A 27,910-nucleotide genomic window follows, 5' to 3' on the forward strand; every position below is an offset into this window, starting at 1 on the left:
GAGGGGAAAATATAGTGTTAAGTCCCAGACTTTAGTGTAAATTAGTTTTAAGATATCTTCACACTTTTCAGAGTGGTTGTGAGAACTAAAGTCTTCCCTGGTGGTAAAGAATCCGTCTGCCAAGCAGGAGACACGGGTTCGATCTCTGGGGTGGGAAAATACCCTGGAGAAGGAAATGGCAACCCATTTCAGTATTCTCGCTTGGGAAAGCCCATGGACAGAGGAACCTGGTGGGCTATAGTCCTTGGGGTCTCAAAGAGTTGGACACAACTTAGCAACCAAGTAACAGCAGCAAGGACTAAATGTTCAGCACCACGCCTCGCACATCATATGCGCTCAGCAATGAGTAGTTATTGTTAATGACAGGATCAGCATGAGGGCTTGGATGTTGAGGGGGAACATCCTTTAGGATATTGTGCAGTTGTGTGAGAATGGTAAAATGCATAAAGCACACCCTCGGTATGTATGTGCCCTGTATGGGGGGACTGCAAAAAAAATGTCAGTGTGATTACGGAAATGGTTATGTCAGTAGTGAGCCTAAGCAGGGTCAGGGAGTTTGGGGTGTTAAATTTTGAGTTAAGAGGTGGCCAGTGAGGTTTGGTGAAATTAAGGGGAGTGGGAAGAACAAGAAAACGTCCAGGTGGGAGCTTTGACATCAAGAAGTGGGTCATGCATCAAAACCTGCACTTAAGTTTCTGTGTTTTTGGAGCTTCATTCTATGCTTGGAAACAAACTTCTCATTGATTTATTTTCTATACTTGTAATAAATGCATATAGGTGCTAGGCATGGTTCTAGCAACTGGGAATACAGCATCAAACAAAAGAAAGCAAGTTAGTGATCTTAAAGGGTTTCCATTTCATGGCAGGAGATAGATATAAAGATAGCTGATGACAGGCAATGAGGAGAAATAAAGCGGGGTCAGGGTTTGGAGTATAGTTCTCTGTGTGTGTGGGTGCGCACGTGTATGCACATCTTTGATTCCCTAGAACACAGAGCCTGAGACAAAGTTTACATCCTAATATTTTTGGGAAGTGCAATCTCAGAGCAGTAAAAGTATGGGAGAATAGAAAGAAAAGCAGAGAAATCAGGAAAACATACCATGATGCATTTTTGAACTGGTCACAACCTTAGAAGAAATAGGCAGGTCACTCAGGAGATTTCCAGAGATTCTGTGTGGAGCTTTGTGGCTGGGGGAAGGAAAAGAGAGCAATTTACATTGATTTCCTTCTGTTCCTGGTCTCTCACTGATCAGATTCACCTAACAGGATCTTCCTCTTCTGGTTTGTGCTACCTAACCTGTCTGCTCAGCTGCCTGGGAGACTGGAACTTACACAGGTCTGGATGGTTGACCCTAGATTCAGGAGCTGCTGAGGGTTGACCTTCTTCCAGCAGGAAGAGCTGAATGAGTCAGCGAACATAAGGGGTGAAGGGACGATGGTGACATCAGGGCTATGATCACATCCACTGCTTTTCCTGAGGTTCCTCCATCTGGGAAGCAGAGAAAAAGGGTGACGCCTGGGGACAGATAGAACAGGATGAGTTTGCAGAGGCACATATATTGGATCAGTCCTTGAGCTCTTCTATGTATGATAGCCAGATAAGGTGTTGTTTCAACAGAATTTTGAAGCAAGTGAGAGAGCCAAGAGTGAACGTAGACATCCTAGGAATCAGAGAACTAAAATGGACGGGAATGGGTGAATTTAACTCAGATGACCATTATATCTACTACTGTGGGCAGGAATCCCTTAGAAGAAATGGAGTAGCCATCATGGTCAAAAAAAGAGTCTGAAATGCAGTACTTGGATGCAATCTTAAAAATGACAGAATGATCTCTGTTCGTTTCCAAGGCAAACCATTCGCTATTACAGCAATCCATGTCTATGCCCCAACCAGTAATGCTGAAGAAGCCAAAGTTGAACGGTTCTATGAAGACCTACAAGACCTTTAAGAACTAACACCCCAAAATGATGTCTTTTTAATTATAGGGGACTGGAATGCAAAAGTAGGAAGTCAAGAAACACCTGGGGTAACAGGCAAATTTGGTCTTGGAGCACGGAATGAAGCAGGGCAAAGGCTATTAGAGTTTTGCCAAGAGAACACACTGGTCATAGCAAACACCCTCTTCCAACAACACAAGAGAAGACTCTACACATGGACATCACCAGATGGTCAACACCGAAATCAGATTGATTACATTCTTTGCAGCCAAAGATGGAGAAGCTGTATACAGTTAGCAAAAACAAGACCAGGAGCTGACTGTGGCTCAGATCATGAACTCCTTATTGCCAAATCAGACTTAAATTGAAGAAAGTAGGGAAAACCACTAGACCATTCAGATATGACCTAAATCAAATCCCTTATGATTATACAGTGGAAGTGAGAAATAGATTTAAGGGACTAGATCTGATAGACAGAGTACCTGATGAACTCTGGACCGAGGTTTGTGACATTGTACAGGAGACAGGGACCAAGACCATCCCCATGGAAAAGAAATGCAAAAAAGCAAAATGGCTGTCTGAGGAGGCCTTACAAATAGCTGTGAAAAGAAGAGAAGCAAAAAGCAAAGGAGAAAAGGAAAGATACAAGCATCTGAATGCAGAGTTCCAAAGAATAGCAAGGAGAGATAAGAGAGCCTTCCTCAGTGATCAATGCAAAGAAATAGAGGAAAACAACAGACTGGGAAAAACAAGAGATCTCTTCAAGAAAATTAAAGATATCAAGGGAACATTTCATGCAAAGATGGGCTCTATAAAGGACAGAAATGGTATGGACCTAACAGAAGAAGAAGATATTAAGAAGAGGTGGCAAGAATACATAGAAGAACTATACAGAAAAGATCTTCATGACCAAGAGATTCATGATGATGTGATCACTCACCTGGAGCCAGACATCTTGGAATGTGAAGTCAAGTGGGCCTTAGAGAGCATCACTACGAACAAAGCTAGTGGAGGTGATGGAATTCCAGTTGAGCTATTTCAAATCCTGAAAGATGATGCTGTGAAAGTGCTGCACTCAATATGCCAGCAAATTTGGAAAACTCAGCAGTGGCCACAGGACTGGAAAAGGTCAGTCTTCATTCCAATCCCAAAGAAGGGCAATGCCAAAGAATGCTCATACTACGGCAATGCCAAAGAATGCTCATCTCACACACTAGTAAATCATGCTCAGAATCCTCTAAGCCAGGCTTCAGCAATATGTGAATCGTGAACTTCCAGATGTTCAAGCAGGTTTTAGAAAAGGCACAGGAACCAGAGATCAAATTGCCAACATCCGCTGGATCATGGAGAAAGCAAGAGAGTTCCAGAAAAACATCTATTTCTGCTTCATTGACTATGCCAAAGCTTTTGACTGTGTGGATCACAATAAACTGTGGAACATTCTGAAAGAGATGAGAATACCAGACCACTTGACCTGCCTCTTGAGAAACCTGTATGCAGGTCAGGAAGCAACAGTTAGAACTGGACATGGAACAACAGACTGGTTCCAAATAGGAAAAGGAGTGCGTCAGGGTTGTATACTGTCACCCTGCTTATTTAACTTATATGCAGAGTACATCATGAGGAACGCTGGGCTGGAAGAAGTACAAGCTGGAATCAAGATTGCCGGGAGAAATATCAATAATCTCAGATATGCAGATGACACCACCCTTATGGCAGAATGTGAAGAGGAACTAACAAGCCTCTTGATGAAAGTGAAAGAAGAGAGTGAAAAGGTTGGCTTGAAGCTCAACATTCAGAAGACAAAGATCATGGCATCTGGTTCCATTACTTCATGGGAAATAGATGGGGAAACAGTGGAAGAAGTGTCAGACTTTATTTATCCAAAATCACTGCAGATGCTGATTGCAGCCATGAAATTAAAAGACGCTTACTCCTTGGAAGGAAAGTTATGATCAACCTAGATAGTATATTAAAAAGCAGAGACATTACTTTGCCAACAAAGGCCCGTCTAGTCAAGGCTATGGTTTTTCACGTGGTCATGTATGGATGTGAAGAAAGCTTTTGCCGAAGAATTGATGCTTTTGACCCGTGGTGCTGGAGAAGACTCTTGAGAGTCCCTTGGACTGCAAGGAGATTCAACCAGTCCATTCTAAAGGAGATCAATCCTGGATGTTCATTGGAAGGACTGATGCTAAAACTGAAACTTTGGCCACCTCAGGCGACGAGTTGACTCTCTGGAAAAGACTCTGATGCTGGGAGGGATGGGGGGGTGGGAGGAGACGGGGTTGACAGAGAATGAGATGGCTGAATGGCATCACCAACTCGATGGACATGAGTTTGAGTGAACTCCGGGTGTTGGTGTTGGACAGGGAGGCCTGGCGTGCTATGATTCATGGGGTCACAAAGAGTCGGACACAACTGAGTGACTGAACTGAACTGAACTGAACTGAGAGAGCCATCCACATGGATATCTTGAAGAAATTGATTCTAGGTGGAGGGCATATCAAATGCAAAGATCTTGAGGTAAGAGCAGAAGGTGAGGAGCAGGAGGAAGATAGTGTGGCCAGACCAGAATAACTGGGGGCAGGCACGGTGGGGATGAGCTCAGAAAGGCAGTAGGTGGAGTGCTTTCTGAACCATGTTTAGCCTTTGACTTTCACTCTGAGTGAGATGGAAGCCAAAGGGTGACTTACGTTTTTAAAGGATTTTCTGGCTTCTGGTAGAGAATAGATCATAAACGGGTGAAGGGGGAGGTTGGGAAACCAGCTTGGGGATGCGTAGATCAGGTGGTGTCTTTGAGATGCTGGATTCCAATTATATTAAATTAGGGCTTTCAGGGTTTGCTAAAGGTTGTATGTGGAATGTCAAAGAAAGAGAAATCAAGAATGATTCTAAGAGTTCTGGCCTGAGGAGCTGGAAAGGAGAAATGAGTCTCACAAAGGTCCAGTTTGTTTCTTTTGGTGGGACTTACTTCTTTTGCCAATGAGAAGCTATCTCTAAGCAGGATCTTCCATTGTAAAATATTACAAGTTGAGTTCACTGATAACGCAAAATATGTTCAAGTAATTTACATATTTTAGATTCATTCTGTACTAGTGATTGAAATTTAAAATTTCCATTGTGTATTATCTGTTTAGAGTATCTCTATTAAGGAGAAAGGCTTAATTAGCCCTAGAAATAATAAGTTGCCTAAGTGGTGTGTGTTCGTGTGTGTGTGTGTGTGTGTGTGTGTGTGTGTGTGTTGGGGGAGGGGTGGTGAAATGTACTTATTTTTAGTATTCTTCCAATGAAAGGAGTTCCACTCCTCATAATGTTTCAGATTGCTGTAAGATGTTGACATGTAGGTTTCATTGTTATTGATGCTAAACACTCTAAGAATATCTCTGGCTCATGCAAAAGGTCCAGAAATATTTCAGTGATTTATAAAACAAAGAGGTTTCCTCGGTATCTGAAAGCCAACATTGGCGGTTTTAGCGAGTGCAGTAGGAAGCATTTATTACAGCACCTGCAACGCGGTTACCTGGCTGCTTTCTGTTCCATTAACATGTTGTGAAAAAGTCTTGATGGAGCTTTTAGCCATAAAACATCTTAGAGTGTAATCTGTTTTTAGAAGATTAATTCCATCTGAAATAGTGAAGCAAATGATAAACAGCTTAAAGTAGATCAGAGAAATAGATCATGTTACAGTTGAGGGCAATAATATCATTCCACACTTAAGAAAACTTTTCAGGAGAGGAAAATCTGATAAGAAAAATGTCTGAACCATGTTTATTGGATGAAATCCGATAGGCTATTCCAGCCAAGATGTGTTAAAGGAGAGGGAATAAATAGTTACAGTTAAAAAAGAAAGAAAAGATGGAGAACATTTTATTTTAAAAATATTTTTGATTCATGCAATTACTTGAACCCTCCAATACTCTAAATATTTATTTTTTAATTTTCAACCTGTGGTTTCTGAACAGAATGGGCTCAAACCCAAATGAGTCCTGGAGCTGAACCCAGAGGATTCAGATGATATCTAGTTGGTAGAACTAACTTGGGACCAAGATCGTGGTAGCTTGGCTGGTAAAGAATCCACCTGCATGTTAAGGTTTGACAGAAAACAACAAAATTCTGTAAAGCAGTTATCCTTCCATTAAAAAAAATTAAAAAAAAAGAATCTTCCTTCAGTGCAGGGGCCCCAGTTTGATTCCTGGGTCAGGAAGACATCCTGGAGACGTGCTGGGGCACTGACCCCAGTGTTCTGGGGCTTCCCGGGTGTCTCACAGTGCCACTAATAACCCAGAAAACCGTGATGGCGTGATCACTCACCTAGAGCCAGACATCTTGAAGTGTGAAATCAATGCGCCTTAGAAGCATCACTATGAACAAAGCTAGTGGAGGTGATGGAATTCAGCTGAACTTTTTAAAATTTGAAAAGATGATGCTGTGAAAGTGCTTCCCTCAATATGCCAGCAAATTTGGAAAAATCAGCAGTGCCCACAGGACTGGAAAGGGTCAGTTTTTGTTCCAATCCCAAAGAAAGGCAATGCCAAAGAATGCTCAAACTACTGCACAGTTGCACTTATCTCACACACTAGCAAAGTAATGTTCAGAATTCTCCAAGTGGGGCTTCAACAGTACTTCACCAGTACATGAACCGAGAACTTTCAGATGTTCAAGCTGGATTTAGGAAAGGCAGAGGAACCAGAGATCAAATTGCCTACATCTGTTGACTCATAGAAAAAGCAAGAGAGTTCCAGAAAAACATCTACTTCTGCTTTATTGACTCTGCTGCCACCTTTGACTATGTGGATCACAACAAACTCTGGAAAATTCTTAAAGGGATGGGAATACCAGACCATCTGACCTGCCTCTTGAGAAACCTGTATGAAGGTCAAGAAGCAACAGTTAGAACTGGACATGGATGGAACAGCAGACTGGTTCCAAATTGGGAAAGGAGTATGTCAAGGCTGCATATTGTCACTCTGCTTATTCAACTTATATGCAGAGTACATCATGAGGAACGCTGGGCTGGAAGAAGCACAAGCTAGAATCAAGATTGCCAGGAGAAATATCAATAACCTCAGATATGCAGATGATGCCACCCTTATGGTAGAAAGTGAAGTGGAACTCAAAAGCCTCTTGATGAAAGTGAAAGAGGAGAGTGAAAAGGTTGGCTTGAAGCTCAACATTCAGAAAACAAAGATCATGGCATCTGGTCCCATCACTTCACGGCAAATAGATGGGGAAACAATGGAAACAGTGTCAGACTTTATTTTTTTGGGCTCCAAAGTCACTGTAGATGGTGACTGAAGCCATGAAATTAAAAGATGCTTGCTCCTTGGAAGAAAAGTTATGACCAACCTAGACAGCATATTAAAAAGCAGAGACATTACTTTTCCAACAAAGGTCCATCTAGTCAGAGCTATGGTTTTTCCAGTGGTCATGTATGAATGTGAGAGTTGGACCATAACGAAAGCTGAGTGCTGAAGAATTGATGCTTTTGAACTGTTGCGTTGGAGGAGACTCATGAGAGTCCTTTGGACTGCGAGGAGATCCAACCAGTCCATCCTAAAGAAGATTAGTCCTGGGTGTTCATTGGAAGGACTGATGCTAAAGCTGAAATTCCAATAGTTTGGTCACCTGATGCGAAGAACTGACTCACTGGAAAAGACTCTGATGCTGGGAGGGATTGGGGGCGGGAGGAGACGGGGATGACAGAGGATGAGGTATCTGGATGGCATCACAGACTCGATGGACATGAGCTTGAGCAATCTCCAAGAGCTGGTGATGGACAGGGAAGCCTGTCATGCTGCAGTCTATGGGGCTGCAGAGAGACACAACTGAGTAACTGAACTGAACTGAACTGATAACTCAGATGGTAAGGAATACTCCTGCAATGTGGGAGACATGAATTTGATCCATGGGTTGGGAAGATCCCCTGGAGGAGGGCATGGCAACCAACTCCAGTATTATTGCCTGGAGAATCCCCATGGACAGAGAAGTTAATGGGCTACAGTACATGGGGTCACAAAGAGTTGGACACAACTGAGTGACTAAGGTTTTAGTTGAAAAGAGGGAAGCAATTTGAGGTGGCCTGTGACTCTGAAAAGAATATAGTTAGAGTATAAGATTTTGCTTCTTGTGTTTTAAATTCTTATTAAGAGATGTCAAAGGGCATTGTTGGCAATTCCAGGAAGAAGGACCTTGTGTGTAACTTACCACCACTGAGCAGGAGAAACTGGTCCAGGTTTTGGTTCAGCTCCAGACACACTCTGAGTGATTAGCAGACACCGAGGACCCGGCTTTCGCCTTGTGGAAAGACACGCTTGATGACAAATAACTCTCCTTAGAGTTTTAGACAGACGCAGGGGAAGGATATGCTATTTACCCAGGAGGTAGTAGCATATGACATTTACCACCCCGAGGAGATGTTGCAGATGGGAAATATTATCAATTCTGGAGGAGTCTTCAGACATATTTACAGATGATACCCTCATGGCAGTTTGAGTGCTTCTGAAACACTGCAGAACCTGTGGACTTTTATATCATTCTCTAGTCCTCCTTTGATGATGAGTCTAACGTGCCATTCTTTACACCTTAATATAATACCTTTTATGTTTCAGTTTCAGGGAAACCTGAGATAATAAAGTAGTGTTGGATCTATTTATTCATTTAGTTAGTCAACATTTATTCAGCACCTGTTTGCAGGGGATTAAGCTAGGCAGTGATTAATAAGAAATGAAAGGCATTTTTTTTCTTACAAAGATTGCCATTATCTGGTAAATAATAATAGTAATTATTGCTATGCTTCCCCAAGCTACATAAATCCTGGTTGAGACAGAATGACATTAACAGTAGCAACACAGATTTCTCTGACTCTCATCTGTAATTGTAGGCCCTCTGTTTCTGGAAGAGAGTCGGGCATTTATTGCCGGGAGTCCCGGGTGGTTTCTCCTGGGTACCCTGCATGGCTACTGCGTTCTTCCCTTGCTGCTCTGGCTTCCCTCAGCATAGGTCCCCAGTCTCGGGGCCCTTGCCTGCCTCTGGGGCCTGTGACTGAGCTGGTCTCATGAGATCTGCCTCTTCTGCTGAGCATCTCCACTGCTGATGTGTGGGATTCCTTTGGTGGCAACAGTGCATCTTGGATTCCAGAGCCGCACCATATCCTGGCAGAAGCAGATGATATATGTCTTTTCCAGTTTTGGGTCACAAGGTGAAGCAGGGCTGGGTGTGCCAACGGCCTTGCAGAGCTCTGCTGCCCCAGGTCTTCCTGTTTTCATTCTGGCTTTTCCTCCCTGATTTTTCCTCCATCCCCTCTCTTCTCCACCCCCCATCACCACGAAGTTCACTGGGGTGAGGGCTGGAGGGCAGTGAGTGCAGGTGGACACGTCCAAGTCAAAGCTTCTCAATTCAGAGTCATGCCCTCCTCCAACAGCCACTTCTATTAGACCGGCCTTTACAGTGGTGCCTTTTCCCCGCAGGGTAGACTTCTCTTAGTTTTTCTTGTATAGACTTGTAGTTGGCCCAGTTTATCAGGCCTGCAGGCATGCTCAAACGTCGTAGAATAAAGTCTACTCATAATTACTTGCATTTGAACCTCATCACCAAACATTTTCATGGATCGTTTCTCATTTTCTCACAAAAGCCCGGTGTCATGCCGCTTCAGCTTTCCGTGCAGATGCGGTGGTGTGGCCTTCAGATCTCTTTCCTCTCTGGCATCTGCACCTCTCTGTTCATTTCCTCTCTCCACCTCTCCGTCTCGTCGCCTGAATGTTATGTTCCAGTCCTACCGGGAGAAGCATGTGCGATGCTCTGAATTCTCCGCCCCTCTTACCTCTGTGCCTTTACGCTTCTGTCTTAGGTTGGGCTCCCTGAGGCGGAGAACTGCAGGGGCTATGCTCTTGGGAGACTCCCTCACGAAGGAGTGAGGAAGGCAGGGCTGGGCGTTGGGAGAAGCTGTTGTGCAAGTGTGGCTGCAACTAAGGTTTCAGATATCATACCGAGAATGTAACCCTGGGCAAGACAGCTCTCGGGGGCGGAGGGCAGTTCGCAGAGAGGGATGAAGGCGTGAAAGGTCAGCATCTGATATTACTAGCAACTGGGGGAAGGGTGAGTCAGAAGGTGGGCTCAGGTGAAATACGGAAGTATCTAGTCTACATATTTTCCTTCCATTTTGATGCTCTTACGCAGCTTAAATTGCCCTAACTCATGCCATATTTTGGTTTGCTTTATATTTAAAGCATTTTTTTTTTGTTTTATACAACTAATTTTTCTTGGACTTTCTAATTCACACTTTGCAACATGACAAAATAAGCATATGTTTTAATCTAACTGCTAAGTTCAACCTGCTTCTTAATTTAAAAATGAATGGGACTTCCCTGGTGGGCCAGTGCTTAAGAATCTGCCTGCCAGTGCAGGGGACATGGGTTTGACCCCCTGTCCCAGAAGATTCCACATGCCTCAGGCAAATAAGCCTGTGCTCCACAACTAGAGTGTAGCCCCCTACTGACCACAACTAGAGAAATACACAGCAACAATGATGCAACACAGTCAAAAATAAATATATACTGTCTTTTAAAAAATGAATGGAATAGCATTGAGAGATGAATGGATAAGGAAGATGTGGTATATCACCCTGATACCAAAACCAGACAAAGATGCTATAAAAACAGAAAACTACAGGCTAAAACTGAAACTCCAATACTTTGGCCACCTCATGTGATGAGCTGACTCACTGGAAAAGACTCTGATGCTGGGAGGGATTGGGGGCAGGAGGAGACGGGGACAACAGAGAATGAGATGGTTGGGTGGCATCACCAACTCGATGGACATGAGTTTGAGTGAACTCCGGGAGTTGGTGTTGGACAGGGAGGCCTGGTGTGCTGTGATTCATGGGGTTGCAAAGAGTCAGACACGACTGAGCAACTGAACTGAACTGAACAGGCTAATATCACCAGTGAACATAGAGGAAAATGTCCTCAACAAAATTCTATCAAACAGAATCCAACAACATATTAAAAAGATCATACATCATGACCAAGTGGGCTTTATTCCAGGGATGCAAGGATTCTTCAATACTTGCAAATCAACCAGTGTGATACACCATATTAACAAATTGAAAGATAAAAACCATATGATTATCTCAATAGATGTAGAGAAAGCCTTTGACAAAATTCAGCGCTCATTTATGATAAAAACTCTCCAGAAAGCAGGCATAGAAGGAACATACCTCAATGTAATAAAAGCCATATACAACAAACTCACAGCAAACATTATCCTCAATGGCAAAAAAGTGAAGGCATTTCCTCTAAAATCAGGACCAAGACAAGGGTGCCCACTCTCACCACTACTATTCAACATAGTTTTGGAAGTAAGTCCTAGCCACAGCAATCAGAGAAGAAAAAGAAATAAAAAGAATCCAGATTGGAAAAGAAGTAAAACTCTCACTGTTTGCAGATTACATGATCCTCTATTTAGAAAACCTGAAAGATACTACCAGAAAATTATTAGAGCTAATCTATGAACATAGTAAAGTTGCAAGATATAAAATTAATATACAGAAATCCCTTGTATTCCTATACACTAACAATGAGAAAACAGAAAGAAATTAAGAAAACAGTTCCATTCACTATCTCAATGAAAAGAATAAAATACTTAGGAATAAATTTACCTAAAGAAACAAAAGACCTATATATAGAAAACTAAAAAACACTGATGTAAGAAATCAAAGAGGACACAAATAGATGGAGAAATATACCATGCTCGTGGATTGAAAGAATTAATATAGTGAAAACGAGTATACTGCTCAAAGCAATTTGTAGGTTCAATACAATCCCTATCAAGCTACCAACTGTATTTTTCACAGAACTATAACAAATAATTTCACAATTTGTCTATACAACACAAAACCACTCGAATAACCAAAGAAATCTTTAGAAAGAAGAATGGAACTGGAGGAATCAACCTTCCTGTCTTCAGACTATACTACAAAACCACAGTCATCAAGACAGTATGGTACTGGCACAAAGACAGAAATATAGGTCAATGGAACAAAATAGAAAGCCCAGAGATAAATCCATTAGCTTATGGACACCTTATCTTTGACAAAGGAGGCAAAAATATACAATGGAGAAAAGACAGTCTCTATAACAAGTGGTGCTGGGAAAACTGGTCAACCACAAGTAAAAGAATGAAATTAGAACATTTGATAACACCATACACAAAAATAAACTCAAAAGGGATTAAAGAGCTAAAGGTAAAACCAGAAACTATAAAACTCTTAGAAGAAAAGATAGGCAGAACAGTCTGTGACATAAGTCACAGCAAGATCTTCTATGACCCACCTCTCAGAATAATGAAAATAAAGACAAAAAAATCAAAAATCAAAAAGTGGGGGAAAGAACTAAACAGACAATTCTCCAAACAAAACAAAACAAAACCATACAGATGGCTTTTCTTTTTGTTTTATAAAACTAATTTTTCTTGGACTTTCTAATTCACACTTTGCAACATGACAAATAAGCATATGTTTTAATCTAACTGCTAAGTTCAACCTGCTTCTTAATTTAAACCACAATGAGGTATCATCTCATGCTGGTCAGAATGGCCACTATCAAAAAGTCTACAAACAATAAATGCTGGAGAGTGTGTGCAAAAAAGAGAACTCTCCAACCAACTCTGTTGGTGGGAATGCAAACTGGTATAGCCACTATGGTGAACAGTGTGGAGATTCCTTAAAAAACTGGGAAAAGAACTGCCATATGACCCAGCAATCCCACTTCAGGGCATACACACCAAGGAAACCAGAATTGAAAGAGACACGTGTACCCCAATGTTCATTGCAGCACTGTTTACGATAGCTAGGACATGGAAGCAACCTTGATGTCCATCAGCAGATGAATGGATAAGGAAGTTGTGATACGTATACACAATGGAATACTACTCAGCTCTAAAAAGGAATACATTGAGTCAGTTCTAATGAGGTGAACAAAACTGAAGCCTATTATGCAGAGTGAAATAAATCAGAAAGACAAACTCAGTATATTAATGCGTACATATGGAATCCTATATGCAAGGCAGCAAAAGAGACACAGATGTAAAGAACAGACTTTGGACTTGGTGGGAGAAGGCAAGGGTGAAATGATTTGAGAGAATAGCACTGAAACATGTATATCACCATATGTAAAATAGAGACCAGTGCAAGTTCAATGCATAAAGCAGGGCACTCAAAGCCGGTGCTCTGGGACAACCCAGAGGGAAGGGGTGGGTAGGGTGGTAGTGGGGGTTAGGGATGAGGGGACACTTGTGTATCCATTGCTGTTTCATGTCAATATATGGCAAAAACCATCACAATATTGTAAAGTAATTATCCTCCAATTAAAATTGATTAATTAATTTAAAAAAGATGTGGTGTGTGTGTATATATATGCTCATACATACACACATTATATATATACACACACAATTGAATATTCAGTTCAGTTCAGTTCAGTCACTCAGTCATGTCCAACTCTTTGCAACCCCATGAATCACAGCACACCAGGCCTCCCTGTCCATCACCAACTCCTGGATTTCACTCAAACTCATGTCCATCGAGTTGGTGATACCATCCAGCCATCTCATTCTCTGTCGTCCCCTTCTGCTCCCAACCCCCAATCCTTCCCAGCATCAGAGTCTTTTCCAGTGAGTCAACTTGTTGCATGACGTGGCCAATGTATTGGAGTTTCAGCTTTAGCATCAGTCCTTCCAATGAACACCCAGGACTGATCTCCTTTAGAATGGACTGGTTGGATTTCCTTGCAGTCCAAGGGACTCTCAAGAGTCTTCTCCAACACCACAGTTTAAAAGCATCATTTTTTAGCAATCAGCTTTCTTTACACTCCAACTCTCACATCCATACATGACCACGGGAAAAACCATAGCCTTGACGAGATGGACCTTTGTTGGCAAAGTAATGTCTCTGCTTTTCAATATGCTGTCTAGGTTGGGCATAACTTTCCTTCCAAGGAGTAAGTGTCTTTTAATTTCATGGCTGCAATCACCATTTGCAGTGATTTTGGAGCCCAAAAAATAAAGTCTGACACTGTTTCCACTGTTTCCCCAACTATTTCCCATGAAGTGATGGGACCAGATGCCATGATCTTTGTTGTCTGAATGTTGAGCTTCAAGCCAACCTTTTCACTCTCCTCTTTCACTTTCATCAAGAGGCTTTTGAGTTCCTCTTCACTTTCTGCCATAAGGGTGGTGTCATCTGCATATCTGAGGTTATTGATATTTCTCCCGGCAATCTTGATTCCAGCTTGTGCTTCTTCCAGCCCAGCGTTCCTCATGATATACTCTGCATAGAAGTTAAATAAGCAGGGTGACAATATACAGCCTTGATGTACTCCTTTTTCTATTTGGAACCAGTCTGTTGTAGCATGTCCCGTTCTAACTGTTGCTTCCTGACCTGCATACAGGTTTCTCAAGAGACAGGTCAGGTGGTCTGGTATTCCCATCTCTTTCAGAATGTTCCACAGTTTATTGTGATCTGCACAGTCAGAGGCATTGATATAGTCAATAAAGCAGAAATAGATGTTTTTCTGGAACTCTCTTGCTTTCTCCATGATCCAGAGGATGTTGGCAATTTGATCTCTGGTTCCTCTGCCTTTTCTAAAACCTGCTTGAACATCTGGAAATTCACAGTTCATGTATTGCTGAAGCTGGCTTGGAGAATTTTGAGCATGACTTTACTAGTGTGTGAGATGAGTGCAATTGTGCGGTAGTTTGAGCATTCTTTGGCATTGCTTTTCTTTGGAATTGGAATGAAATCTGACCTTTTCCAGTCCTGTGGCCACTGCTGAGTTTTCCAAATTTGCTGGCATATTGAGTGCAGCACTTTTACAGCATCATCTTTCAGGATTTGAAATAGCTCAACTGGAATTCCATCACCTCCACTAGCTTTGTTCGTAGTGATGCTTTCTAAGGCCCACTTGACTTCACATTCCAAGATGTCTGGCTCTAGGTGAGTGATCACACCATCGTGATTATCTTGGTCATGAGGATCTTTTTTGTACAGTTTTTCTGTGTATTCTTGCCACCTCTTCTTAATATCTTCTGCTTCTGTTAGGTCCATACCATTTCTGTCCTTTATCAAGCCCATCTTTGCATGAAGTGTTCCCTTGGTATCTCTAATTCTCTTGGAGAGATCTCTAGTTTTTCCCATTCTGTTGTTTTCCTCTATTTCCTTGCATTGATCACTGAGGAAGGCTTTCTTATCTCTCCTTGCTATTCTTTGGAACTCTGCATTCAGATGCTTATATCTTTCCTTTTCTCCTTTGCTTTTCGCTTCTCTTCTTTTTACAGCCATTTGTAAGGCCTCCCCAGAGGTTCAGATGGTAAAGCAACTGCCTACAATGTGGGAGACTTGGCTTCGATCCCTAGGTTGGGAAGATCTCCTGGAGAAGGAAATACAACCCGCTCCAGTACTCTTACCTGGAAAATCCCATGGACAGACGAGCCTGGTAGGCTACAGTCTGTGGGGTTGCAAAGAGTCAGACATGACTGAGTGACTTCACTTTCTTTCTTTTTCTTTCAGCCATAAAAAGAAGAAAAACTGCCATTTGCAGCAATATGGATGGACTTAGAGATGGTCATACTAAGTGAAGGAAGTCAGAAACAAATTTCATATGATATCAATCAAAGTAGAATCTAATTTAAAAATGATAGAAAGAAACTTATTTAGAAAATAGAATCAGACTCACAGATTTCTAAATCAACCTTATGGTTACCATTGGTGGGGGTGGGTGGGGGGTCACGGCGGCGGCAGGGATATATCAGGAGTTTGGGCTTAACATTTATACACTACTATATATAAAATACATAACCAAAAGGACCTAGTGTATAGCACAGGGAACTCTGCTCAGTATTATGTAGTACCCATACAAGTAATCTGAAAAAGAATGAACATTTGTATATGTATAACCGAATCATTTTGCTGGATACCTGAAACTAACACAGCATTGTAAATCAACTATACTCCAGTAGATTTTTGAAAAAATATTGAATGAAACGGGATAGATTTTCCTTAGATTTTTTTCTGGATTCCCTCACCTCCGGTTCTACTTAGGAACGACTGTCTCCTGGTCCCATTGCACAGCTCCCCTCCTGGGATATGGTTTCATTGAACTCCTGCCTTAGACACAGGATTTCTTACATTCCATGTCTTCTTCCTTGTATTTCTGTTTAGAGCCTCGAGTTACTTTTTACAAAGGATTAGTGGAGACCATTCGAAAAGACCCTGATGCTGGGAAAGACTGAAGGCAGGAGGAGAAGGGGACGACGGAGGATGAGATGGTTGGGTGGCATCACCGACTCAATGGACATGAGTTTGAGCAAGCTCTGGAGATGGTGAAGGACAGGGAGGCCTGGCGTGCTGCAGTCGATGGGGTCACAAAGAGTCGGAAATGACTGGGTGACTAAACAACAGCGAAGTGGAGATAAACTTTTTGTCTAAAAATGCATGATTTTTCCATGAAATAGAATTTTTGGTTGAAAATAATTTCTACTCATGACTTTAAAGGATGATTCCATTGTCTTCCAGCAGCTAATGATGCCTGTATGGTTCTCCTTCATCTGTAGGTAAACTTGTTCTTTTGTGGTGGCTCAAAGCTTCTTTTGAAGCTTCCCTGCTGGGTTAAGGGTAAACAGTATGCCTGCCAATGCAGGAGACACAGGTTCCATCTCTGGGTTGGAAAGATCCCCTAGAAAGGAAACGGCTCCCCACTCCAGTATTCTTGCCTGGGAAATCCCACGGGCTGAGGAGCCAGGTGGGCTGCAGTCCATGGGATCATAAAAGAGTCGGAGACAATGCAGGGACTCAACAACAGTAACAACAACAGCGATTACCTTCAGTAGTCTAAAATATCAGTACACTGTTAGTATCGCCAAGTATGAGTCTTCCTAAGCTTATCCTGTCAGGCACTTTGTGATTGCCTTCAATCTCATGGCCTCTGTCGTTTCTCAGCTCAGGGAATTTTCTCCAATCATGTTTTCCCTTCATTTGCTTCGTTTCTTCTCGTATCTTGCTCATGAATCTCAGTTGATGCCCCGTGCATTTTCCATTTCATTGTAAATCTCTTCAGTGTTCAGGGAGATTTACTCTTTTTTTTTCCTCCATCTTTTCTGTCAAATTTATTATGACAATCACATTTTAAAAGAGTTTTTAAAATTAATTTTCTTGAAGCTTTACAACATTATGTTAGTTTTTGCTGTACAGCAAAGTAAATCAGCTTTTAATGTATAATATATACCTACTCTTTTTCTGTCTTTCCTTCCCATTTAGGTCACCACAGAGCACTGAGTAGAGTTCCCTGAGCCCTGCAGTTCAGTTCAGTTGCTCAATCGTGTCCGGCTCCCTGTGACCCCATGGACTGCAGCATGCCAGGCTTCCCTGTCCATCACCAACTCCCGGAGTCTACTCAAACTCATGTCTGCTGAGTCGGTGATGCCATCCAACCATGTCATCCTCTGTAGTCCCCTTCTCCCCCTGCCCCCAATCTTTCCCAGCATCAGGGTCTTTTCAAATGAGTCAGCTCTTCGAATCAGGTGGCCAAAGTATTGGAGCTTCAGCTTCAACATCAGTCCTTCCAATGAATATTCAGGACTGATCTCCTTTAAGATGGACTGATTGGATCTCCTTGCAGTCCATAATTCACCATAATTCAACACCATAATTCAAAAACATCAGTTCTTCAGTGCTCAGCTTTCTTTATAGTCCAACTCTCACAGACACATATGACTACTGGAAAAACCATAGCTTTGACTAGACGGACCTTTGTTGGCAAAGTAATGTCTCTACTTTTTAATATGCTGTCTAGGTTGGTCATAACCTGTCTTCCAGGAAGCAAGCATCTTTTAATTTCATGCCTGCAGTCACAATCTGCAGTGATTTTGGAGCCCAAAAAATTAAAGTCTGACACTGTTTCCACTGTTTCCCCATCTATTTCCCATGAAGTGATGGGACCGGATGCCATGATCTTTGTTTTCTGAATGTTGAGCTTCAAGCCAACTTTTTCACTCTCCTCTTTCACTTTTATCAAGAGACTCTTTAGTTCTTCTTCACTTTCTGCCTTAAGGGTGGTGTCATCTGCATATCTGAGGTTATTGATATTTCTCCCAACAATCTTGATGCTAGCTTGTGCTTCTTCCAGCCCAGTGTTTCTCATGATGTACTCTGCATATAAGTTAAATAGCAGGGTGACAATATACAGCCTTGACGTACTACTTTTCCTATTTGGAACCAGTCTGTTGTTCCATGTCCAATTCTAACTGTTACTTCCTGACCTTCATACAGATTTCTCAAGAGGCAGGTCAGGTGGTCTGATATTCCCATCTTTTTCAGAATTTTCCACAGTATATTGTGATCCACACAGTCAAAGGCTTTGGCATAGTCAGTAAAGCAGAAATAGATGTTTCTCTAGAACTCTCTTGCTTTTTTGATGATCCAGTGAATGTTGGCAATTTGATCTATTTTATATTTGTAGAGGCATGACAGTCATATTTTTAATTGCCAGAATCTCTTTTCTTTGATTGCTCCTTTTTACAACAATCAATTCTTATTTTACAAATGTAGCTTTTCACACCTTGGGCAAGTACGCTGCACTTTCACACTCCTGAATCTCTCAGTCATATAATGCAAGTATGTGTCTAGTAGCTTGAAGGAAGTCCTTTAAACAAGATCCTGAGAGGTCTTTAGGATCTGGGTGGAGCACTGAAGTTATACCCTACTGTTTCAATTTTGACTTGGTATGACATTCTTATACTTATCTTGTGAATATGATTAAAATGAATTGTATCTCACTTTAAATTTGTTAAAATACTATCTGGGAATTTCTTAGGATTTATCACAACTTTCTTGTCATTCTCTGGGTCTTACTTACTGGCAAGATGGAATTAAACCAGACAGGGCAAGAAAAATGGTTAAAGTTAACTGGATTTATTCAAGGTGAGGAAATTAAGAGCTGTCATTACATAGAGATTAGGGAGTCTTGAGAGAGAAAAAGAGTTACATTGGCAGGTGTGGGCTTTTATGAGAAGTCCATGGAGTATGGTCAGTAAAGGTTTCTTGGGCCAAGAATAATGAAAAGCTCCAATTTAAGTTATGTGTTCTCCCTATGGGCTTGCCAGGTGGCACTAGTGGTAAAGAACCCACCTGCCAATGCAGGTGACGTAAGAAATGTGGGTTCAATCCCTGGGTCAGAATGATCCCTGGGATAGGGCACGGCAACCTATTCTTGTCTGGGTAATCCCACGGATAGAGGAGCCTGGCCAGCTAAAGTCCCTGGAGTTGCAAAGAGCTGGACATGACTGAACCGGCATAGCAGACAGGCACATTCTCCCTTATCCGTGATCTCATTGCTGAAGAGGTTGCAGACAAAAAGTATTTACTCTAAATAAAGGATCAAAGATTGGGAAATTTGAGATGACAGTGATGGTGAATCATTTCCTCCCCAAGAATGTTAGATTAATTGAAGAACTCAGTTTCACGTATCTTACAGTAATTTTTACATTAAAAAATCTGATATTTGTGAATGTTGCCTAGGTTAGGATGGAGGTTGAATTATTTATTCCTGAAGACTCTTGGCATAATTTTCTCTGATTTTTTTTTTTTTTTTTTTAGTATTTTTCAAGTGGGCATGGGAAAAAAGGAGTAACTTTTTGCCCTGGTAAGACTTCCACATTTCTGCCTAAACCTTCTAGTAAAAATATCTTTATTAAAATTTTTCTTTTTGAAAAGGCACTGGAATGAGAATTTAGTGCCCTTGGGGAAATCTCCAAATGGTCTTTCCATTGGTAAATGTGCCAGTCTTTGCCTCTGTGGGTTGCAAAATATTATCATTAATATGTATGATGGCATTGCTCAAAGCTAGACAATACACCTATCAAACAAGTTGTTCATTTTTAGAAACACAATTGGATTAGTGAGTGCATCCATATTGGGGTACCAGTTCCACTCGGCACATTAGGTGGAAGCCCTGCCTTTTATTTCTTTGGTGTCTCTCCAGATGAGGTAGGACAGGATTCTGTGAACATTGGGATGGATACGTTTAAGGCTATTGATCCATTATTTCCTCTAAGACTTTGTTGATGACCCTTGGAAATATGCAACATTAGTATACATTCTAGAATCTACTGAGAAATAAGCACTAAGGGAATATTCACTTTTGGAATTCTGAGAAAGAGAAGTACAGTCATATAGGCATAGAGATGAAAACACTTATTAAATTTAAACATTAAGTGTAAAGTCTTAATCTTGTAAACTTTAAAATAAATGAAGTCCAGTAGCTTCAGGTTGACACAAAAGACAGGTTTCCCCTTCTCCTCTCTCCTAGGACTTACCACATTAATATACACACAGAAATAAAACTAGCATCATCCCTATCCATTTTTTCCTATTTACCACTTTTTAAAAAATTATTTTTTTTTAAATTATCTTTTAAAAAAATTATTCCTTGTCTTTGATTTTGAAATACGGAGACATTGATAACAAATTTCAAATAAAAAACCCCACAAAATAGTAGGTTTGAGAACATTCCCCATGGTTGAAGACCTCCTGATATTTACCACTCAACAATTTCTCAGGCACCTGTAAAAGGCTTTCAGGTTAACTATTGCAAACCCAAACATTATGGCCCTGTCCCATCCATCTTTAGAATCCAGGAAACAGATCAATATTCTAACTGCAGGCCATTGAATCTATATGCAACCTTTCAAAGTTGCTCACTGCAAGCCAGTACAATTCTTTAATTAATCACGTAACAGTTTAGAAACCTACTCTGTTATAAGGACTCATTGTATAAAACTTTTTGGTCTCTGTTAATGGTCTATGAAAGGTAAGTGTAAAGATTTATGCCTTACCAAGAAAAGTCCAATTGAGCATATTTTGTTTAAATTAATAAAGAACCGTGGAGAGAATTGGAGGTTGAAGGCTTAGGTAATGAATAAGAGAAACAGATGCAGATGAAATATGATTTCCTTCATGTGCTGTATTTCAGGGAATCTTTAATTCACCTGAATATGGCCATGAGTTATGCTTAGAGTATTGTATTAGAATTCCTAGTAGAAAGGGATTTAGATATACACGTAAAGTTAAATATGGTTAGACAGTAAAATATTGATTGCTTACCACAAACAATGCAGCAGGGTATCTAACACTTGTTTTCCTTGTGGAACATAATAAGGTAATTAATTTATCTCTAGCTGAGCTTTATTTGTGAAAAAAAGTTTTTTGTGTGGAATAGACTTAAATGTGTTTTGTGTGTGTCTCCAGCAGCTCTCTGCTATAATAACCACGTGCGGTTTGTAGCAGCCCTTTAATAATCATCACCTTGGAAATGGGGGCACTTTCTTCTTGTTTTAAACAGTGCAGTACAAGGCTCAGCAGTAAAGCAGCACTCTGGATATAAAAGCTAATGACTAATAGGACAGTTCTGACCCTCTGAATTGCGTTTACTGTTCACCAATGATTATGTCATTAGGAATGAATTAGATAGTCAATGAGGTGAATCTTCAAATCAAAGCTGCCACTTTGAAATTTTCAATAATCTGTTCACTTGTAGGATTAGGGTGGTATTTAACAGCTATTGCTGTTCTATTGCTGGGGTTATGTGGCTGTGAAAAGCAGTTTTCTTATGGGATCGTTTTTTTCTTTTTTTCCTCTCTTTTCTTTTTTTTCTTTGGAGTAACTGCATTTTTTAGGGATAGAGTTCTCTGATGATTTACTCCTGGTGTGAAAATGAAGCTCGAGCCAAAGTAATCGACTATTTACTATCTGGAAATCACAGGAGAACAGGGGTTAGAGGACTGCCCTGACCTTGGACACTGCAGAAATGTTGATGGAAGGTTTTATTTTTTTGGATAATGTTTTTACTGTCTAAATAAGGTAAAGAAAAGTGATAACGATCATTTTTTGGTTTTCTGTCTACTGGAAGAATTCATGTGTGACTTTTTATATCTAGTTTTGCATGCTGTTGTTTTTTTTTTTTACTTCAAAACATTAGTTCTTTTGGGGGGGGGTACTCAGCTATTTAAATAAATGGGAATAATACTAAAATAGTAGCTGACATTTTTTTTTTTTTGTGCCTGTTTGCTATGTTCTGGATGCCATGCTAGGGGCATTATCTGCATTGTCCCAGGTAGCTCTTACCGCACACTATGAAGTTGCAGGGGATAAACAAGGATCCTGCTAAGATAGTAATGCAGATAATAACCAGCAGATAGTAGCGTAAATTTCTTTGCATGCAGAGAATCACATTATTGATTACAAACCTCCCTGCCCCCCTTCAGATTTACTGATTTAAAGAACAATATTCTCTAGGAACACAGAGGAAAAATTATGATAAAACTTACTCGAGGGGAAAAGCAGACAAATGATAACTGAGGCATGTAGAAACAATGGAAGAAGAAAATTCCCATCAAAAGCAAAGCAACTCTGGGCCAGCGGACTGAAAGAGTTTACCCTGATTCAGGCAGAATTACTGAACTGAGTACTATGTAAACAGCAATTATTATTTGTTAAATTACTTTCTTGGGCTACATTCTTCTGTTTGTGGGATCCTAGCTCCTGCAATAGCAACTCACTCCAGTACTCATGCCTGGAAAATCCCATGGATGGAGGAGCCTGGTGGGCTGCAGTCCATGGGGTCACTAGGAGTCAGACACGACTGAGCGACTTCACTTTCACTTTTTACTTTCATGCATTGGAGAAGGAAATGGCAACCCGCTCCAGTGTTCTTGCCTGGAGAATCCCAGGGATGGGGGAGCCTGGTGGGCTGCCATCTATGGGGTCGCACAGAGTTGGACAGGACTGAAGCGACTTAGCAGCAGCAGCAGCAGCAGCAGCTCCTGTACCAGGGACTGAACCCAGGACCCTGCTGTGAAAGTGTGGAGTCCCAACCACAGGGATCCCAGAGAATTCCCTGGAAAATAGAAACTACAGCGAGTCCCCTACACACAAACCTTCAAGGTATGAACTTTCAAAGGTGTGAACGTGAGTTGCATCAATGTCAGATGGAGGCCAGGCTGCAACTGCAGCTCGCCCTCCGTCTCCCAAGGCTGACCACCCTTCAGCTCTACCATCTCCTGGCTCCTCGTCTCCTCCAGACAGCAGCTCTTCTTGCCTCTCCACTCAACACCAGCCCCTGTGTGCCAGCTATTGTACTGGACTACTGTACCGTTCAAGGTACTGCCCTGTGAGATTAGAAACATTTTCTTTGTGTTTGTTTTTTATTTATTATTTGTGTGAATAAATATTACACAATTTGTGTGAATTTGTGTGAACATATTTGTGTGAATATCTATTACAGTACAGTGCTTTATAGCCACTTGTGTTAGCTGGGTAACTAGGCTAACTTTGTTGGATTTATGAACAAATTAGGCTTATGAACATGCTTTACTGCATTGATAGAGAAGTCTGGTGATTTTTCTAAACTTTGAGATAAATAAAAAATTTTCTTTGAGACTTCATTGACCCAGGGGTTATTCAGAAGTGTGTTACTTCAATTCTAGTTTTTGATATTTTTCTATTATCTTAAGAAGAGCTCCTGGTCCATATGATACTGGGTACCAAGTGATTAGATCAGAATTTCCTAAATGTATTCGGTACATTCCTAAAGTGGGATTTTTAACTAGTTACCTTGAGGAAAGAATCAAATATGTTTGGGAAATACCAAGTTCAGTTCAGTTCAGTTGCTCAGACTTGTCCGACTCTTTGCGATCCCATGAACTGCAGCAGGCCGGGCCTCCCTGTCCATCACCAACTCTCGAACTTTACCCAAACTCATGTCCATTTAGTTGGTGATGCCATCCAACCATCTCATCCTCTGTCGTCCCCTTCTCCTGCCCTCAATCTTTCCCAGCATCAGGGTCTTTTCTAATGAGTCAGCTCTTCGCATCAGGTAGCCAAAGTACTGGAGTTTCAGCTTCAACATCAGTCCTTCCTATGAACACCCAGGACTAATCTCCTTTAGGATGGACTGGTTGGATCTCCTTGCAGTCCAGTGGACTCTCAAGAGTCTTCTCCAACACAACAGTTCAAAAGCATCAATTCTGCTGCACTCAGGTTTCTTTGTAGTCTAACTCTCACATCCATACATGACCACAGGAAAAACCATAGCCTTGACTAGATGGACCTTTGTTGGCAAAGTAATGTCTCTGTTTTTTAATATGCTGTCTAGGTTGGTCATAACTTTCCTTCCAAGGAGTAAGCGTCTTTTAATTTCATGGCTGCAATCACCGTCTGCAGTGATTTTGGAGCCAAAAAAAAATAAAGTCTGACACTGTTTTCCCATCTATTTGCCATGAAGTGATGGGACCGGATGCCATGATCTTAGTTTTCTGAATGTGGAGATTTAAGTCAACTTTTTCACTCTCCTCTTTCACTTTCTTCAAGAGACTCTTTAGCTCCTCTTCACTTTCTGCCATAAGGGTGCTGTCATCTGCATATCTGAGGTTATTGATATTTCTCCCGGCAATCTTGATTCCAGCTTGTGCTTCTTCCAGCCCAGCTTTCCTCATGATGGACTCTGCATATAAGTTAAATAAGCAGGGTGACAATATACAACCTTGACGTACTCCTTTTCCTATTTGGAACCAGTCTGTTGTTGCATGTCCAGGTCTATCTGTTGCTTCCTGACCTGCATAAAAGTTTCTCAAGAGGCAGGTCAGGTGGTCTGGTATTCGCATGTCTTGTTAAACAAAGTTAAACAGATCTGTTTCAAATTTCTGAGAGTGGAGTGATACGCCTTCCCCAAACGTTTAGTCATTGAGCTTACTTACCTGTATTCTTGTCAATGAATCTTTTGGGATTTGACTTGAGAATAAATTTAGAGAAAAATCCTTGAATTATGGTCACTGAGAAAATATTTAAAGATGTTGAAAAAAATCATGGCCCCTACGTTTGAGAGTAGTGGGTTTAGACGTTTTATTTTTTTTTCTTCCTTCAAGCTGGAAGTAAACTAATACCACAGAGAGTATAAAACCACCTCTCCTGCTGCCCCATCTCTGTGAGTCTGCTGCTTTTACCTACCTAAGAAGACTCAGGGTCACAGAGCACTTAGGCGAGGGAGAGTGGGAGACCAGGTTTAGAGGTTAGTATCCGGCTCCCTGTGTGTTAAGTCGTCTACAGTTCTGCTGTGTGTTGGTATCTGGTACGCAGAAATCCAGGCTGAACGGGCTCCTCTGTAGTTTGGTTTTGAGGTACTGTCCCCATGAGCTGGTCATTTTAATGGAGTTTTGGCTGAAAGGCTCGTTTCTCTTCAGTTGGGCAACGTGTTACTACAAGGCTGTGATTCTCTACAGATGAAGAGAGTTAGGGATTTGCTCAGCTTACATACCCAGTTAATGATAGAGCTGGCACTTAAGCTTTGTCTAATGCTGAGGCTATTCACCTTGGTCATACTCCTCAGAATGGGTTTTAGTTCTTGCATAATGTGGCCATGTAGTATTTCCTAAGACATCTCACAGTGATTGGTTAGTTGGAATATGATCAATATAATGAATATAAAATTACCATGACATAGTTACTTATTAAATGGAAAGAATTGTATGGAGATTTTCTTCTTAAAAAAAAAAAAGAATACCACTCTCTGCCAAGACTGAAACTTATATTCAGACCATAAGCTTTGTAAACAAAGAAAAAACTGATTTATTTTAACAGAATGTTTGAGATTGGTTCTGTATTGTTTTCAGTATATGCTCAAATAACTGATTTCCTGAATATGCCTTTTGAGAAAATGACCTGTCAAAACAAAAGTCTGGTTTTTAAAATTATTTCCCTCTGAAACACAATTTTTTAACACAATAAGATAGATCCAATTAATGTTCTTTAGAACATTTAGACATTCAATTAAGTTCATGTTTCAAAATTAACCTCTCTGAAGGACAGAGAATTCATATCTTAAAAGTGTTCTTGACTCTAGTCTTTATTCACTGCTAATCAAGCCCAATTTGGGGAGAAAAAGTTATATATTTTAATATGGAATTGTGTAAGAACCTGCTGAACTCAAATTTTACTTAATAGAAGCAATCGATTTTATTTCTGTTGTTAGATGGCATTCAAGGTTGAACCAAGCAGACCCCAAATGCACAAAGACTGTGGTATAATTTTTTTTCTTCTTAGGATTCATTGATTTTTAAGTCATTGGAACATTTGTTTGCTTTTTAAGATGTCTGCCATCTGACACATCCTCTGCTGGGTATTCAGAAACATGCTTACTTGCTCTTTGTTTTGTGTTAGGAGGTGAATTTTTTCCCTTTAGCCTGGTTTATCTGCATCTGCAATAATTAGTTGGGTGGTGAATTAAATGAGTTACACCTGAGTTAGTTGAGAGCTTTTATCTGCCTGCATGAGTAAGAAAATTCTAAGCTTCCACTGAACTGAAAACTCAACTCCTTGGCAGGATAGAGGGTAACAATGGTTGGAGCTAATGAGGTTCTGTTGGAAAAGACTGGATAATCCTTTAAAAATCCATTCATTGGCGGATCTGTCTGTCAGGACGGGGCATCATCACACATATGGCAAGGTTGCCTGAGCCTCTGTATACTGTGGTGAGCATACCTCTTTCAGAACAGTCCACTACCCCTAAGCATCAATAACCAAATTATAACAATAGGAGCAAACGGTGAACTTGTATTTCTTAATCAACGTGAACTTCTGCACTTGGCCAACAGTATCCTGTATTGAAGGGAAAAAATGGCTTTTCCATCTTCTGTTTGTTTCTAAGAGCCAGCAACAAGCTCTTGGCATCAATATGCACAGTGGGTTTTCAAACACTCCGCAAAAAACATCAATAGCATCTGCTCACACCCCATCACCCTACCCCACATTCATTTGGGGGATGGTTGTAAATAGCTGAGTGGTTAGATTTTGCACTCTTCTGTATTTAAACTCAGCACCATGGCCTAAATTCAGCATAGTTAGTACACTGCTTCAAATTAGTTGAATTTTATCTTCAGCCTCACTCTTGAGGCCTATGCCACTTGACCAGATAGGAAAGCCAAAGACTGTGGACTCCAGTCCTAGCTTTTCTGATTTACTAAAGACCATGACAATTCCTGGGTAGAGTCAAGAAGCCAAGATTTAAATCATGTATGGGTCAGCTTTGAGGTCTTGGTCAAGTGCTTTAGTTTTAATCTAAATTTTCCTTTTCTATAAATATGTCAAAGAAAGTTCAAATTGCTTCACCACTTGTGCTCATTTCACATGCTAGCAAGGTAATCCTCAAAATCCTTCAAGCTTAACTTCAACAGTATGTGAACTGAGAAATTCCAAGTGTACAATCTGGAGTTAGAAAAGGCAAAGGAATCAGAGATCAAATTGTCAACATCCCACTGGACCACAGAAATAGCAAGGTAATCCTCAAAATCCTTCAAGCTAAACTTCAACAGTATGTGAACTGAGAAATTCCAAGTGTACAATCTGGAGTTAGAAAAGGCAAAGGAATCAGAGATCAAATTGTCAACATCCCACTGGACCACAGAAATAGCAAGGGAATTCCAGAAAAACATCTACATTTGCTTCATTGACTACACTAAAGCCTTTGACTGTGTGGGTTACGACAAACTATGGAAAATTCTTAAAGAGATGGGAATACCAGATCACCCTACCTGCCTCCTGAGAAACCTATATGCAGGTCAAGAAACAACAGTTAGAATGAGACATGGAAAAACAGATTGGTTCCAAATTGGGAAAGGAGTACTTCAAGGCTGTATATTGTCACTCTGCTTATTTAACTTCTATGCAGAGTACTCCTTTTCTGATTTGGAACCAGTCTGTTTTTCCACGTATGGTTCTAACTGTTGCTTCTTGACCTGCATACAGATTTCTCAGGAAGCATGTCAGGTGGTCTGGTATTCCCATCTTTTTAAGAATTTTCCACAGTTTGTTCTGATCCACACAGTCAAAGGCTTTGACATAACCAATAAAGCAGAAATAGATGTTTTTCTG

This window comes from Moschus berezovskii, chromosome 1 (genome assembly GCF_049115385.1).
Source record: "Moschus berezovskii isolate FMDL1 chromosome 1, NW_MosBer_1.0, whole genome shotgun sequence".
Taxonomy (NCBI): Eukaryota; Metazoa; Chordata; class Mammalia; order Artiodactyla; family Moschidae; genus Moschus; species Moschus berezovskii.